We start from the raw sequence: 16,883 nt of genomic DNA, 5'->3' as shown, positions 1-16,883 counted from the left end.
AATAATACTAATATAATATAGTATTAATATCAATATTAACAATAATAATTGGTCCACAGGAAGGGTAAGGCGCAGTATCTGTCACACTAGTTTCTGTGGACACCTGAACCGCGCTGCCTACCCAAACCATTCTTAAAACTCGAACCCATAACAGATAATGTAGCTTCAATGTCCATAAAAGCCATTGTTTTCACACCATCAATAAACACTTTCAATTTGTTCTTTAGCATAAACCCGGATAGATGTATGGACGTCATTGACTCGCCGGCAGCCTCACCTCCATCGGCCACGCCTCCTTGTTTTCCGGAGGCAGATGGGAAGAACGACGCCGCTGGCGCTGGGGTGGCGGCATCACACTGCGATTAGATGCAGGTGATGAATTCCGCAAATGTGTCGGATGGTACGTGTCCCAAGCGGATATAGTCGCAGATCGCTGCTGTTCGATGTGCTGTCGTCCGTGAATGTTCTCCGGGGGTCGGTAATCTTGAGCAGGGAAGCAGCGGCGGCAATATCTAGCGATGTGCCCTGCAATTCCACACCTTTGTAACACACAGGTTGAGGGCGCCATCGATCAGCAGTTCCGACTAGCAAAGTCACGACGTTAGTTGTAGCCAGACTCTCGCTGCTGCCAAACCACGTCTCCAGGGTTGGCGGGCCTCTTTCCCGTTGGCTGGTGGGCATAACGTTGGCCAGAGTTGGTTCGGTCATTCATATACGAAGCGCTGCGAGATTGGACCCATGGAGTGGACAGAGCGGCGACATCCGCCTGCGGTGCACAACTGTCCCGCAGATATTCTTCACGGTCGGAGGTGTCCCAGGAACTGGACCATTCCTCGCGCATAATTTCTCGTATCATAACATCCATAGGAAGTGGAGGACAGGCTTCAACACTGGCTACAAATAACACGACGGCTAGCCTTCCGAAGCTAGGAATGATTCGACGCAGCCTGAGAGCTTTAAATGTTCTGCAATGTTTTATAATGTCGGCGGTGGTATTCAGGCTCTCTTTCCTAACCAGAAAATTGTGTACGTCTTCTCTTTTTAGGAGGTGGCCGACTTTGTCCTCTTCAAGCATACTGGGATTCATTGGCTTTCATACCTTTAAAATAGCCTCGATGTCTGCATTCCAGTTTCTCCAGGAACTTGCGCCCGGTGAAGCAATGTCTGTTACGTACGCTTCTTCTTTGAAGGCTATAATAATAATTGGTTCTCAGGAAGGGAAAGGCGCAGTATCTGCCACACTTGCTCTGTGGACACCTGAACCGCGCCGTAAGGGAAGGGATGAAGGTGGGAGTTAAAATGGAAAGAGAGAAAGGGGAGCCGTAGTGGAGGTCTACGGAGTAACTTCGGCCACCTGGGGATATTTACCGTGCGCTGACATCGCACAGCACGCGGACGTCACTTCGTTTCGCCTCCATCGAGACGCAGCCGCCGTGGTCGGGTTCGAACCCGGGAGCTCCGGACAGTAGTCGGGCGTCTTACCACTGCACCACCCCGGTGGGGCACTTCTTTGCAGGTTCATTCCCAAAATTTGTCTTTATATCGCTTGTAAAGGTAGCCCATGTAGTTAGTGAATCGTCATGATTGTCGAATCAAGGCCGTTTCACATGGTGCGACGCGCACGAAAAATTTCGGTCCAGTCGCAGTGTCATTGCGGCGCAAATCGCAACAGCCCTGTCACATGCTTGCGGCACCAGCGATTTCTGTCGGTGCGGCATAAGCGGCGGCACCATCATATTTTACGAGCAATAAAGGTAGAACACGCGTAAGAATAAATGTAGTATTTAATTTATGTTTTTATCAAAATATAAAACACTTAATGCAAAATAGACATTTTTAACTTTTTCGTTTTGTACGCAACTACGTACAACAGTCACATCAGGTTGAATTCCATAGGCTGGCGGCTGTCTCGTTCGCAACGATCGCTGCGACGGGAGCGGCGTGCGACCAACATGTTGGAAGTCTGCCGCAGCCGCTCTGCGACGGAAGTGGCGTGCCCTTCTGTCGCTGTGCGGCTGAAATCGCACTCTGCTGCGGCGAGAATCGCATCATGTGAAACGGCCTTCAGTCGAAGGCAGTGTCAGCAAGGAAGAGCACCACATTAGCCAATTTAGTAGCCGCGTTCCATCGATTGTATTTGCTGACTGTTGTAAAACGTTCTGCATTTATAGTTCCGCCTTTGGCGAACGCCAGCCAGAAAGCCTTTCACCCTTCCCCTCATTCCTTCTTTCCCCCCTTCCCCCTCTCCCAGTCAGGCTATATAAGCCGGCTGCTCGGCCTGAATAAACGCATTTCCACTTCGAGCGTGCGTATGTGGTTCATGGAAGCACGGAACGCGCAATGCGCGTACTTGTAACAGTGGCGACGAGCCCAATGCGATTCCACGAGGAAAACCAACCTGAAACAATGGTCAAGACTGAGTGAGTGAGTGAGTGAAAACTTTATTGGATATTTCAAGGGTTTCGCGGTTGTGAAGCCTCCGTCGTCTTCTCTGGCGCTGGCGACTTGAGGCTTCTCGTCAGCAAGGGTGGGCCCCTATTCCAAGGCTCCACTGAGTCGTGCTGCATCAGTCGCGTGCTGCACTAAGGCCCTTTGGGTCGCGAGCTCGCCGCTGGTGAGCCGACTCTCCCATTGCTCCGCACTCGGGTCTTCGTGTTGGTGGAATGCTTTGTTGCGTTCGCATTCCCACGTGATATGATAATGTGTAGGTGTGGCATCGCACCAAGGGCAGGTGGCTCTGTATTGTGTCGGGAACATTTTATTAAGTATGTGTAGGCTAGGAAAGGAGTTGGTCTGTAATCTGCGCCAGCCGGTCGCTTCCTCCTTTGTTAGGGCTTTGTGTGGTGGTGGATATCTAATTCTAGCTCCCCTATGCAAGTGCACGATCTCTGCGTATCCCCCCCCCCCCCCGCAAGCCTGTAGGCGGAGCTCCGGAGCATTTGACTGCCCTGCTCGGAATGCGTTACCTCGAGCTAGGCTGTCTGCCCTTTCGTTCCCCCCTATGCCCGTGTGCCCGGGATCCAGATTAGGTTATGCTGGGTTTCTCCTCAGCGAAGGTTACCCCGCTGAGTATTTTAAGGCTGTTCTGCTGATCCTGCCCCTCGTGTAGTTCCTGCACGTCTCCATCGAGTTCGTCAGTGTGTTGAGAGATCGGCCCGTTCTGTAGCCTTCTGTTGCCGCCAGCGCAACGGCAATTTGTTCGGCCTCCGCTGTGCCGGTGACCTTTGCCGTGGCACACGTGATGTCAAGACTGAGAAGCTGGATGCAACCGGTTCATTCATGGCACATATCACGAGCTTCCCGAGTATGACGACCGCGGTGACAACTGCAGGGCATATGTGACGAAGGTGTAAGCCTAGTTCGAAGCAAGTGGCATCGAAGATCCAATGAAGAAAATGACGTTGCTCATCTCTGCGTTCAGCACACGCTCATTCCAAGTGCTTTCAGAAAACGATGCACCGGAGAAGCCAAATGCGATGAAGTGCGAAAAAGTATTCGAAGTCCTAAGTTCGTACTTTGATCCCAAAACGCCACGAAATAACGGAGAGTTTCCGCTTTATCAACCGGCGCCAACTAGAAGGTGAGTCTATTCATACCTTCATTGTCGAAATTCGCCAAATAGCGGATAGCTGCAACTTCGGGAGCATGCTCGATAGAATGCTTCGCGACAAGATAGTATGCGGCGTCCGGTCAAGTGCCCTGCAAAAGCAGCTTTTGGCGAAAACAGACCTTACCCTGCAGGAAGCTGAAGCGATAGCGTTCAGCTCTGAGGCAGCAGAATAGGGTGTCAACGCGATTTCTTCGGACTTGACACCTGTAATGAAGATAAGCGCGCATCAACAGAGCTTCGACGAGCCGGTATTAGAGTGTGGACGGTGCGGAAGCCCTAAACACAACGGAAACGCGTGTGGCTGGACGAACGCTCGATGCTACCGCTCTGGCAGGTGCGGGCACCTTTCAAAAAAATGTCTTAGCGACGTCAGCAAGGAACGCCGGAAAAACTATGCTCGGAGCAGGTTAAGCCACGCTTTAAATGTAACAGAGGAGAGTTTGGGTGACGCGGCCGACAGCATGCACATCTGGACTTTAGTTGCGTCTCGGAAAGCCCAATTGGAACCTTCAATTCGCCGAACGTTCACGCGGTGTGACAGCGATATACAGATGACCGTCGATACTAGTTCGGCTGTATGTGTTCTGCCTAGGCAAGTTTTTGAGCCGCACAAGAAACAGTGGCCACCATTGTCGCCGTGCCACATCAAACTTTCCTGTTACCTAGGAACCTTACCAGTGCTGGAGCAGTTAGATATGCTTGTTTCGTACAACGGGACCAGCGTCGAGGGCTCATTAATTATTGTTGACTGCTCAGGACCAAGTCTCTGCGGACGCGACTTGATATCAGAGTTCAGCAACGCAGGGTCATTAGTACTCAACGTCGGGGCGAAGCTGGCGGAGCGCTTAGGAACGAACTGCACATCAACGGTGGACGATGTGCTCTCGGACTTCCAAGATGTTTTCAGCACAGAATTGGACCTGATAGACGGACCACGAGTGCATCTGCAACTGAAAGAAGGAGCCACACCAAAATTCTGTAAGGCCCGTTCTCTTCCATTTGCATGACGCGACAAGGTATCCAAAGTTATTGAAAGGCTTGAAACTATTGTATTATTGTCCCCAGTAACGCACACAGAGTGGGCTACACCGATTGTGCCGGTACTCAAAAAGGATGGCAGTGTTCGAATCTGTGCAGATTTCAAAGTAACTCTGAACCCTGCATGCGAGCTGGAACAGTACCCCCTGCCTGTTATTGATGACATTTTTGCGTCTTTGAATGGTGGCGAACAATTCAGCACTCTTGACCTTCGTGACGCCTATAATCAGATCCCTGTCGATGACGAGTCCAAAAAACTGTGCGTTATCAATTCGCACTGTGGGTTGTCCTGCCACAACCCCTTGCCTTTCGGTATAGCTTCCGCGCCTGTCATCTTCGAACGGCTAATCGACACGATATTGGAAGGCATGCCAGGTGTTCAGGCATACCTCAACGATATTCTAGTATCGGGAAAACACGGCGAGACTGATACATTAAGACTTGTGCTCCAGCGTTTCCAAGAGCACGGGGTCAAACTAAGACTGGACAAATGTACATTTCGACAAATGTACATTTCGCCAACCGAATTTACCGTGAGGGCTTACATCCGACAGAACAGCATATTGAAGCAATCATGCAAGCTCCTAGTCCGCAAAATGTGCAGGAGCTGTGTGCATTTTTGGGCATGATCACATTTTACGCCAAGTTCATGTAAAATTTATCATCTGTCCTTGCACTGTTGTACAAGCTGCTAGAAAAGAACGTACGATGGGTGTGGGAACCTGAACAGGAGGCGGCATTTATGCAAGCTAAACAAGGCGTTCGTCGGGCAGGGGTACTTGCCCATTTCAATACGGCTGCAGCCCTCAAGTTAGAGTGTGACGCTTTGCAACACGGGATTGGAGCCGCGCTGTTCCACACGTATGGCAAGGTGAACAAGCCCATAGGCTTCCGTTCGCGAACCTTAACAAAGGCTGGACGAAATTGCAACTCTAACGCGAGCCTTTGCCCTTGTATTTGACGTAGCGAAGTTCCGGGATTTTCTCGTAGGTCGAGAGTTCACACTTGTTACTGATCACCAGCCTCTCCTGGGATTGCGGAGAGCTGATTGACCGACCCCATAGCTGGAAGCCGCGCGCATACAACATTGGTCTCTGTTCCTGGGTGGTTTCCGTTACAAGCTCCAGTACTCGCCGGGTAAGCAACTTCTGCATGCCGACGCCCTGAGTCGACTGTCACAACGTACGACAGAGTTGCAATGAGAACTTCCCCTGATTACATTCTTGCTCTAGCAGGACTCGATGACAGAACGGTGTCCCTTGATGAACTGAAGCAATTAACTGCGAATGACTCGCAACTGAAAAGGGTTGCGCAGTTGACAAAGGATGGCTGGCCGTCGACGGCAAGCTGTATAGCTGATGAGGGCGCAATCCCATTTTTTGACAAACGACAAGGGCTGGCCCACGGGCTGGTGTACTGGAGGCACCGCGTAATACTGCCAAAGGAAGCGCGAGATCGTATTCTACACCTGCGAAACACATCAGGGGTGTACAGCGATGGAAGCAGTTACCAGATCATTTTGGTGGCCAGGATTGGACCACGACATAGAACGACCATCAGTAAACTGTCCAAACTGTGTCCAAAGCTTGCCCATGCCAGCCGCAGCACCACCAGAAAGCTGGCCTAGTGCTCGATAATCATGGTCCAGGATACATGTAGATTTCGCAGGGCCATTAGCGGGAAGCATGATTCTCGTTGTAGTTGATGCATACAGTAAGTGGATTGAGGCAGTTCCCATGAAATAAGGTAATTCTACTGCGACAGTGAATTCCTTGCGCGAGATATTCAGCAGGTTTGGAATCCCAAGGACTGTAGTATCTGATAACGGGACTCAGTTCAGCAGTCTTGAATTTGACACTTTCATGAAAAAGAATAATACAACTTATCTGCGAACGGCTATGTTTCACCCATCGTCAAATGGGTCGGCGGAAAGAGCAGTCAGAACGATTAAGGATGGCCTCAAAAAAATGGGGGCTGGAAGATTAGATATCCACATATCCAGACTGCTCTTTAATTACAGTAGGACACCTAACAGCTCGGGCTAGTCTCCGTTAGAGGCGTTTCTTAGTTATCGTCTCCTCTCTCACATAGATACATGCTTTTCACCCATCCCTACAAGTTGTCTCTGAACCACGTGAATGGTCACCACCTCTTCCTGGAGCTGCAGTCTATGCGCGCAACTTTGGCATAGGAGAAAAATGGCGGCCTGGAACAGTCACGTCTACAAGAGGGTCACGAATGGTGACCATAGAGACACCGGCCGGACCGGTCAGGCGTCACGTCGACCAGGTGCGTGTTCGACACACTCCTCCACGTGCGTAGGATCACAGCCTAGCGGAAGACAGCGCTGTGCAAGCTGGTATACCAATGCCTGTAGCCCACGACAAAGAAGTGGAGTGCGCGATTCCTCGATCAGGTACCCCACAGCCAGCCCCAACGTCACCGGCGAATTCGACAGCAGCGCAAGACGCCGAAAGCTGTCCCCATCAACAGCAATCAGGAACCGCATCGACGCAGCCATCGTGTACGACGCCGACACTTCGACGTTCCACGCGCCAAAAGAAGCCAGACAGCGATTGATTGATTGAAAACTTTATTGAGTGCATAGGAGTTCTCGGAGTTGTGGGTGGTCCGCCTATTCCGGCAGTCCAGTGGCCTGCGCCGCAGCGTGGGCCCTGCGAACCAGTCCTCGTTGTTGGTCGGGGTCCTCGCTGTGCAGAATGGCCTCCCACTACTCCAAATTTGGATTAAGTTTATCGATAAAGGGATTTATTGGCATGCCCACACCATGTGAAAAGCCGTAGCTATTTCTCCACAGTGTGGGCACTCTGGTGTGTAAAGTGAGGAGTACCGTTGGTGGAGTTTAAATGGTGTAACGAGAGTGTCTGTCTGTAGCCGGCAGAGGGTGCGTTCTTCTACCTTGTCTAGAGTTTTGTGAGGTGTGGGGTATGTCTGTCTGGCCTGGCTGTAGGCCTGTAGGAGTTCAGCAAAGGTGATTATAGGCTCTGTGATATGCTCTTTTTCCTCATCGGCTAAGGGGGGATCCCGGTGTAAGAGAGCTCGGGCGTGCCGGTGGGCGGCGTCATTCCCTCCTGTGTGTTCCGTGTGTCCCGGAAACCATATGATTGAGGCCCGATTAGGAGGGTGTTTTGCTAATAGTATCAGACATGAATGATGGATGAGTCCGCTGGTAATAACTCTGCACGAATTTCGGGAGTCGGTGAGTACAATAGCATTTGGGTTGGTAGCCAGCGCTAGTGCAATGGCTGCCTCCTCAGCGTGAGTGTGGTTGGATGTGCGGACTGATGCGCAGTTGACTAATTTGCCCTCGGGATTCGTTATGGCGATGGTCATCCGCCCTTGGAATGGACCGGCTGCATCCACGTAGAGCGTGTCCGGGTTGCCATCCCATTTCTTGCGAAGGCTTTCAGCTCTGGCCTTTCTTCGCTCCGCGTTAAATGTCGGATGCATGTTTTTGGGTGTTTGATGGACATAGATGTTCTTGCGGATTGATAGAGGAAGTTCCGTCCTTTGGTCTACTGTGTAGGGTACTTTGAGGTGTATCTTGTTAAGAAGGATTTGGCCTGTTCGAGTGATGGCTAGGCGGTTGAGCTGTGACAGTCGTTGCGCCTCCCAGATTTCTTGGCGTGTGTTGTAGACGCCGATAGACATGAGGCGCGATGTTGATGTGGTCTTCGGCAGACCCAGTGCCGTTTTATAGGCCCCCGTATTAGTGACTCTAGCTTTGCGATTTCTTGCGAGGTGAGACGGAGGTAGGCAGTCCCGTACATTATTCGTGAGACAACAAAAGCTTGTACAAGGCGAATAGCGTCCCTTTCTTTTAAGCCGTGGTGCTTGTTCCAAATGCGGCTGAGCATCCTTGTTATCTGATGCGTTGTTGTTGCGAGTTTTTTGACGGTCGCGGTGTTTTTGCGGCCTTGTGATATGTACTGGCAAGGATTTTAATTTCGGATGGCTTGGGGATTTCGTGTCGATCGATGCTTACTGAGATGTTTTGAACTAGAGGTTGTCTTGGGTTCTTGAGTATGAGCAGTTCCGACTTTTCTGGGGCGCATTATAGACCTAAAGATTTTGTGTACTGGTGGACCACGTCGGCTGCCGCGTGAAGAGGTTGTTCTACCTCTGCGTCGTTCCCAGTGCGGCACCAGATCGTAATGTCATCTGCGTAGATGGCGTGCTGTATGCCTTCAATTTTCTGAAGCTGGGATGGCAGGTCCTTCATCGCCAGGTTGAATGGAAGGGGTGACAGGACCGCCCTCTGTGGGGTTCCTCGCGGGCCAAGTGTGATGGGCTGTGATCGGAAGGATCCCAGATTGAGGATAGCCTGTATCGATGTAAGGAAATCTTTGATGTAGTTATAGGTCTTCACACCGCAGTTGACATCTGCAAGGCCGCGCAGAATGCTGGAGTTGAAAATGTTGTCAAATGCGCCTTTTAAATCAAGTGCTAAAATTGCCCTGGTTTGGGTATTTGGAGGTTTCTCGAGAAGGTTTTTGTATATGTATAGTAGAACGTCTTGCGTTGACAGATGCGGCCGGAATCCGAACTGCGTTGGCGGCAGTAGGTTATTGCTCTCCAAGTACCGGGTAAGCCGGGTGGTGATGACCCTTTCAAAGAGTTTTCCCAAGCATGACGTTAGGGAAATCGGGCGGAGGTTGTCTAATTGCAAGGGTTTGTTGAGTTTTGGCATGAAACGTATGTCAGCCATCTTCCAGGATGATGGAAGTTGTCCTGTATCCCAGCGCTTCTCGTTGAAATATTGGACTAATGATGTAATCTGGTCGTCGGGGAGATTGTATAGAAGCTGGGCCGTCACCTTGTCTGGCCCTGCAGCGGTGTTTTTCCTCATCCCAGCGAGTTCGGCCCTGACCTCTGCCTCCGTAACAGGGGCTGTAAGGGTACCGTTTGGTAGGCCACAGTATACTCATGATGGGGTATGTGCTGGCTTACGCATCGGTATCTGTCCTGCAACTGATTTAGAATTTCTTCTTTGGTGCCCGGTGTAGAGTGAATTATCTTGTTCATCCGATCACAAGTTTCGATTTGCTTTTGCTAGGGTCGATGAGTGACCTTAATAAGTGCCACGTTTTAGACACTCCGAGATTGCCTTGGATATTGTCGCAGAGCGAATTCCAGTTCTGTCGGGCAAGGGTACACGCGTACTTTTCTGCTTGGGTATTGATCTGCTCAATGCGGAGCCGTAACTTGTGATTATGTCGCTGTTTTCTCCATCTCTTAGTGAGAGAACGCCGCGCCTCCCATAGGTGTAGGTGATGTGGGTCGACCGCTGGACAGTCTTCGGTTGTTTGGACCCTTTTTGTAAACTTAGTTAAGCTGTTCCTGATGTCCAGTCGTCTGTGTCGGCGATGGGACTGCTCGAAGGGTGGCGGGATTCCCTCAATTTGTCGCAGTCCGTGAGTCGCGCAGTTCCAAGTTCTTTTTGTATGTGCCGGTAGTCAGGCTGGTGGCGAGGATATAGTGGTCGCTACCCAGGTGCTGGTCCGTATGACTCCAATTTGGATTAGCTGCGTTTTTTACAAGCACAAGGTCTGGGCAGGTATCTCGGGAAATGCTGTTGCCCAATCTGGTTGGAAACGCAGGGTCTGTTAGGAGAGTGAGTCTCTCATGAGTAATTATTTCGACCAAATTTCGACCCTTGGGTGTTGCCTTCGGGTATCTCCACAAAGGGTGCGAGGCGTTGAAGTCCCCCCCCCCCCCCCCCCGAATCACGCACGGAGCTTTGCCCGCCAGCGCTAGGAACCTTTTAACGAGATGGCCTAGCCTAGGGTGTCTGTCTTTATGTGGGCTGTTGACGTTTAATATGTGTATGGCTTCCTCACCTCTCCTTAGCGCCAGGAGAGTGATGTAGCAATGTGATATGTACTCGATTATCTCTTCGTGCAATACGGCTGTGTACGATTTGTGAACTAGTATGGCAGAGAATTTGTCGTGCTGGTACGTTTTGTAACTTATTAGCTTCAACCCTGTTGCAAGTGGTTCTTGCCGCAAGATCACTGCCGGGGGCTCTTGTGCTTGCGTGATGTACATGCTAAGGGCTGCTTGTTTCCGCTTGAATCCCCGGCAGTTCCACTGCCACAGCGTTACTCTTGAATCGGCTGACATGTTTGCTCACTGTCTGATGGATCGTCCAAGATCACATGTCTAATTAGACGAGATTTGTGCTTTTTTTCAGGCAGTTCGTCACGGACGGCTGCAATTGCGGTTTCCATGTAGTGTTTGGTGTTTACCATGCTTTCGCGTGTTTCAGCCGTTTGATGTTCTACATACTGCTGGTAGGCTCGGAATTCTTTTCTGAAGGATCTGAGCTCCTCAATAATTTGCTGATATACCTCCCCTAGGATGGGTTGGGTTAAGGGTGCGTTTTGAGCTCCGGAATTGGGTTGTGGGTTCGGGCCTGTGTTTGTGCGCATGTTGTGCTCTATGGCATTGAGGCGTGCGGTGAGTGTAGTCACCACTGCTTTTAGTTGTATGTTCTCCTGTCTGAGTGACTCTATAATGTTGTCTTTCTGTGAGGGAGGTGAGGAAGTGGAGAGGGGAGGCCATTCTGCCCAGCTCACCTTTGTATCCGTAGCTCGGGTGATGGGCAGCTGGGACTGGTCTCTGGAATCGGGAGGCTGGCCCGCGGACATCTTGTTTTTGGTGCTCCCGTGGTGCTGCCGCTGTTGCTCGTCCTGGCGTTCTCGGCCACCCGCTGCGTCTCGCGACCTCGAGTTAGATCGCATTCCGTTTGAGGAGCGGGAGCAGGTGCGTCTCCTTTCCGAAGTCTGCTCTTTTGTCCGTGGCCTCCCTCGCAGATATTGGTTATGGTCTTCCGGGTCTTGACTGTGGTCCTCAAGGTGGGCTGTGGTGGTTGATGAAGTTGTGAGTTTGGGTTTGACAGAGTAAAACTTCTCTCCACCGTCTTTGGAATAGGTCTTGTGGGGACCCTTTCACAGGACGCACATGGGCTTACACTCGTGTATTCCCTCGGTGAGCTGGTTACCGCACAGTTGGTATAGTGGTTTTCTGGGTTGAGGGCAGACGTCGATCCTGTGCCCTGGCGTGCCGCAGTTGAGATATGCTGGCCTGGTCTTGCGGTAGACGTAGCAACGGCGCTCGGACCAGCCGTAGTTGACAGTGAACGGAACTCGGTGTCCAGCAAATACTACTACCGCCGAGGATGATTTTCCGAATGGTCGTGCACTTAGGATATGGTGGTCGGGAGAATAAAGGGCTTGAACGATGGATTCATCGCTCACGTCGGGCTTGATGTTGTGAATCGCCCCTTTGCAGACCTCTTCAGGGAGGGTGATGTAAGCAGTAATTGCGAGAGCTTTGCCGTTCAGCCGGATGTGAGTAAGTGCGGCAAGGCGGTGCGCGTCTGGCTCGTTTTTTGTGCAAACAATGATGATATTCTGCTTGCTGAGGATTCTAAGCATCGGCCGCTCTTGTAGCTGAGTGGTGAGAGTTGCCTGTATGCCCTCTTCAAGGTCGAACGGGCGAGCAGCAATTGCTTGTAGATCAAAAGTCATTCGAGGCTTCATCACTATCTTGTAAGTGAAGTTACTCAGGTTGGATAGCCGAGGGAGCCTGGGCGCCCGGGTAGCAGGTCCCTGCTGTTGCGTGGCTGGTTCTTGAATCGGTGATGGTGGTGGTCGCGTAGCATCGGGGAGGTTCTTGTGGATTTGGGTATTCTATCCAGAGGTTGATGGTTCCCCGGGAGTGACTTGCGGAGGCGCTTGCATTTGAGCTGGCGCAATGGTGGTGTAATTCATTGCCGCGGGGTCATATCTTCTCACTGGTAATGCTTGCATGGCGTTATTCGCCATAGCGAGGCTGGTGTCGACGTGGCGAAGCGAACGCTACCGTTCGAACGCAGCTGCTCCGAAGCAGCGGCTGTCCGGCGGAGCAGCGTCTCCGCCGCGAAGGTGCTAGGCTTAGCTCCCTACCTCGGGCATTGAGCAGTTAAGCGGGCGAGAAAGTGGCAATTCCGGACTCACCGGCCCACCAGTGGTGTCAGTCGATGCAGGGACTCGAGGTAAACCCGTTGATGGTAAACTCTTGACGATTTGAAGCAGGAATTCGGTAATGCTGGGAATTAATGGCAGAGCACATGTAGCGTGCGTCCGCTCGCGGCGAACGCTAGCGGCGCCCCCCCCCCCCTCCAGACAGCGACTTTCTTATTAAGGGAAGACAGCGACTTTCTTATTAAGGGAAGAGAAATGTTGTAAAACGTCCTGAATTATAGTTCCGCCTTTGGCGAACGCCAGTCAGAATGCCCTCCACCCTTCCCTTCGTTCCTTCTTTCCCCCTTTCCCCTCTGCCGGTCAGACTATATAAGCCGGTTGTTCGACCTGATTAAACGCATTTCCACTTCGAACGTCCGTCTGTGGTTCATGGAAGCACGGATGGCGCAATGTGTGTGCTTGTGTTGTAACACTCACCCTTTCGTAGTGTTTGAGCCACTCGTCGACGTCTTCCTCAGGTTTTCCAAAAAATGTCCGGAGCTCTCGGTAGTGTGGCCAGTTGTTCGCCGTCGATTGTCCCAGTTGCTCGGTATTGCCCTCTTCAGCCATGTCCAATGGAATTGGTGGTAAGCCAGCGAGTGCACCGCTTCTTCAATAGATGGAATGCTCCGAGTTCAATACCCAAGGCCTTCTCTACCAAAACTGTTACGAGCTGAGTACGCACGAGGGGTTTATGTATACAAAGGTATCAATGGAAACAGGACGGCGACTACAAACGTCTTTCTGACACTCGTTCTTCCTCTACCAATCGTTCGACTGTTCATGTTCCGTCGATGTTGTGCAAAGGTGCGTAACAATATGAATAAGAAATAGGTTGAATAATATTGCACATTGCAATACAAAAATACACGCTAGTGAAAGCGTCCAACCGTCACTTGCGTTTCCCCATGAAATTGCCAGAAATACCGAATTTAGTACATCTTATGCTATCTTCAACCTTGAAAACAAGCATAAAAATTCCTTATAAGCACTTTGAAGGCTTTGGACACTTCCAGAATATAAATGTAGCTAAATCCAGCAAATCACAAACCGAAGTTTTCACGCCTGCTCCTTAAGGGGAAGCCATACGCCCTTCTACAAATTAAAAAGTTCGGAGCAGAGGGCGGACCCGGAAGACAAGGCTTTCAAAAAACACGTTTTCTGCAGGAACCAGCCGACTCTGCTCGAACGTCGTCTTCTCTGGAACTCACGAGAGTCTTCTTCTCCTTTCCTTATGCGCATATCAGTGCATGCAACGCCTAATGTAGCACTACCCAGCCGGCTGAAAAGCACCGTGCCGGTACGTACTAGCGTCCAAACCAGGGTCCGTATAGTACGGCTTGAGGCGTGCAACATGGACCGTCTCGGTGTGTGGTGTAGAGGTATGGCGTGCGGGATGTAAGGGCCCAATTTTATATGTCACTGTAGTCACTTCTAAAATACGGTAGGGTCCTGTATAATGGTGCAAATGTTTTTCAGAGAGGCCAACGCGGCGAGCTGGGGTCCAAAGCAACACGAGAGAGCCGCAAGAATACTGGGTATTTCGATGAAAGGAGAGAGAGAGAGAGCAGAACTTTTTATTTATTCCAGCGGATGAAGAGGCTCCGGCCCTCCGTCGCTTGGGATGGATGGCGGTGCCCCGCCTCAGACGCAGGCCGGCAGACGTTGTTGGCCGGCGGCGTCCCAGGCCAGCTGGATGGCGGCTAGCTGGAGCCCAGGGTCCGAGCAGCACAGCATGGTCTCCCAGAGTTGCGGCGTCAGATTTAGACCCCTCCCGGGAGAAAAGGGGCAGTCCCAGAGGATGTGTTCGAGGGTCCCTCTCGAGTCACAGTTTGCACAGAATTCAGATCTTTCTCCTGGGAGCATATGGCTCACCAGGAGCGGGTGTGGGAATGTCCCAGTCTGAAGGCGACGCCAGGCGACGGCCTGCCTGCAATTTAGGGTAGGGGCTGGCGCAGCATCCACCCGTCTACTCAGTCTATAATGCGGCAGAATTTCTGTGTACGATTTGGCACACTCTATGCTCCCCGCTCCAAGCCCCCCCCCCCCTCTCTGCCACCGGCTCGGTGGTAGAGCCCTCGAGCCATGGCATGGGCGGATTCGTTGCCGGGAACGCCAGTGTGCGATGGAGTCCAAATTAGCTGTATAGTTCGCGAGATTGGTGATTGCTGTAATATTCGAATTGCCTGGGGAGCAATCAACCCACGACTGTAATATCGTATGGCAGTTTTGCTGTCGCAGATCCCGAAACGCGCCTTTGTCTGGGCGCAGGCTAGAGCTAGAGCCACTTCCTCAGCTGCCTCAGGAGATCTAGTTTTCAGGGTGACCGCGGTGATCGGTCTACCCGACCCATTCGATACCGCTGCAACCATAAAGGGGCTTGCCCCTCCGGCAGCATCTACAAAGGCTACTTCCTCCGGCGGCAAGCGGCTAAATTTCTTACTGAGCATTTGAGCTCTTTTTTCCCGACGCTCCGTATGGTGTTCGGGATGCATGTTTTTTGGCAGCGGAGGTATCCATAGCCTGTCCCGTGCAGCCATGTCTATTTCAGATTTTGTCTGAGCGCCTCCCCAAGTGTCGATGCCCAGTTTTTCTAGAATGGATCTGCCTGCGGCGGTTAGGCGGAGCCGTTCTACCTGTGAAGTGCGCACCGCTTCCGCGGTCTCATCCCATGTGTTTAGATGCCCAGTTGCAGGAGGCTAGCGGTGGAAGTACAGCGCGGGAGTCCAAGGGCTCTTTTAATACTTGTGCGGATGAGGCTCTCTAATTTCTGTCGCTCTGCTGCCTTAATGAGTAAGGATGGCGTAGAATAGCTGATTCGACTAATGATAAATGCCTGAATTACGCGCAAAAGATTTTTTTCCTTTAGTGCTCTGCCTTTACTCGAAACTCGGCGGAGGAGGCTAACTGTTTCAGATACATGCCGCTCAAACTTCTTAATAGTTTCTTCGTTGTAGCCATTATCTTGGAGAAGGAGACCTAATATACGGATCTGCGACACCTGGGGAACTTGATGTCCTTGTACCGAAATCTGTATATCCACTTTACGCTCTTTCCGCAGGCACCGTGGATTGTAAATTAAGAATTCTGATTTTTCCGGCGAGCATGTAAGTCCACGTTCTGATACGAACCGCACGATCGTGTCCACCGCCTCTTGTAGCGTGTGTTCAATAACGGCATCGCTACCCCGGTTGATCCATGGTGTAATGTCGTCAGCATAAATACTAAAATTTAAATGAGGGTAACGTCGTAGTTGTGCTGGTAATTTTGCCATTGCTACGTTGAAGAGAAGAGGCGAGAGTACCGAGCCGTGAGGAGCACCCCTACTGCCCAGAGGGAAAAGTGATGATGTGCTATCGCGGAATTTAAAGCGAGCACTACGCCCACTCAACAAGTTTTTGATATAGTTATACGTTTTTGTCCCTACATTCAATGCTGATAGGCCGTCCATGACTCCCTGGGGCGAGATATTATGAAATGCATTCTTTATATCGAGGTCAAGGATGGCCTTAGCATCTTTACTCTTGGACCGGATAATGTCATGTTCCAACTGGACCATGAGGTCCTGAGTCGAGAGATGAGAGCGGAAGCCTATTATTTCCCGCGGGAAAAGGTCGTGTCTATCAATATATTTGGTGAGCCTGGTTAGGATAACATGCTCTAGTAGCTTTCCTAAGCATGATGTTAGGGATATTGGCCGTAAATTGTCTAACCGAAGTGGCTTACCAGGCTTGGGTATGAGAATAATGGCAGCCGTTTTCCACTGCTGAGGTATTTCCCCTTTCTCCCAGCACTCCTGCATAAGCTGAGTTAGTGCGGCTACCGACTGGTCATCTAGGTTTCGCAGCATTTTATTAGTGATACCATCTGGGCCCGGTGCCGCGTTGGTTCTAAGCCGAATAATCTCTGCTCTTACTTCTGCCGTGCTAATAGGGGCATCAAGCTCATCATTGGCGTCCCCTAAGTAATCAGGAAGGGGCGCATCCTGCTTGTATCACTAACATACAAGTCTTGCAACTGTCGAAAGAACTTCTCGTCATCTCCTGGAAAGGAGTGTCCAATCTTCATGAGGTTAGTGCCTACTTGAGCTTTCGAGCTCTCAGGGTCCAGAAGGTGACGAAGAAGACCCCAGGTCTTAGGCATGCTTATATTATTCGCCATGTGTTCGCATCGATCCCCCCAGTTTTGCTCGCATAGCTTTAAAGCGT

General features: G+C 51.1%; 1 long non-coding RNA gene and 1 pseudogene across 1 annotated transcript in view; both read left to right on the top strand.

The window, feature by feature from the left end:
- LOC146192384 (uncharacterized) overlaps nucleotides 1-16,883 on the top strand; it is an 81,022-nt gene that overhangs the window by 42,005 nt on the left and 22,134 nt on the right. The window lies entirely within an intron of this gene.
- LOC146192385 (uncharacterized) lies at nucleotides 367-5,850 on the top strand (annotated as a pseudogene).

The sequence above is a fragment of the Amblyomma maculatum genome, chromosome 4 (genome assembly GCF_055883805.1).
Source record: "Amblyomma maculatum isolate TAMU_Amacu chromosome 4, ASM5588380v1, whole genome shotgun sequence".
Taxonomy (NCBI): Eukaryota; Metazoa; Arthropoda; class Arachnida; order Ixodida; family Ixodidae; genus Amblyomma; species Amblyomma maculatum.
Note: the sequence above shows the minus strand (reverse complement) of the source record. Positions and strands in the feature narration are given on the sequence as shown.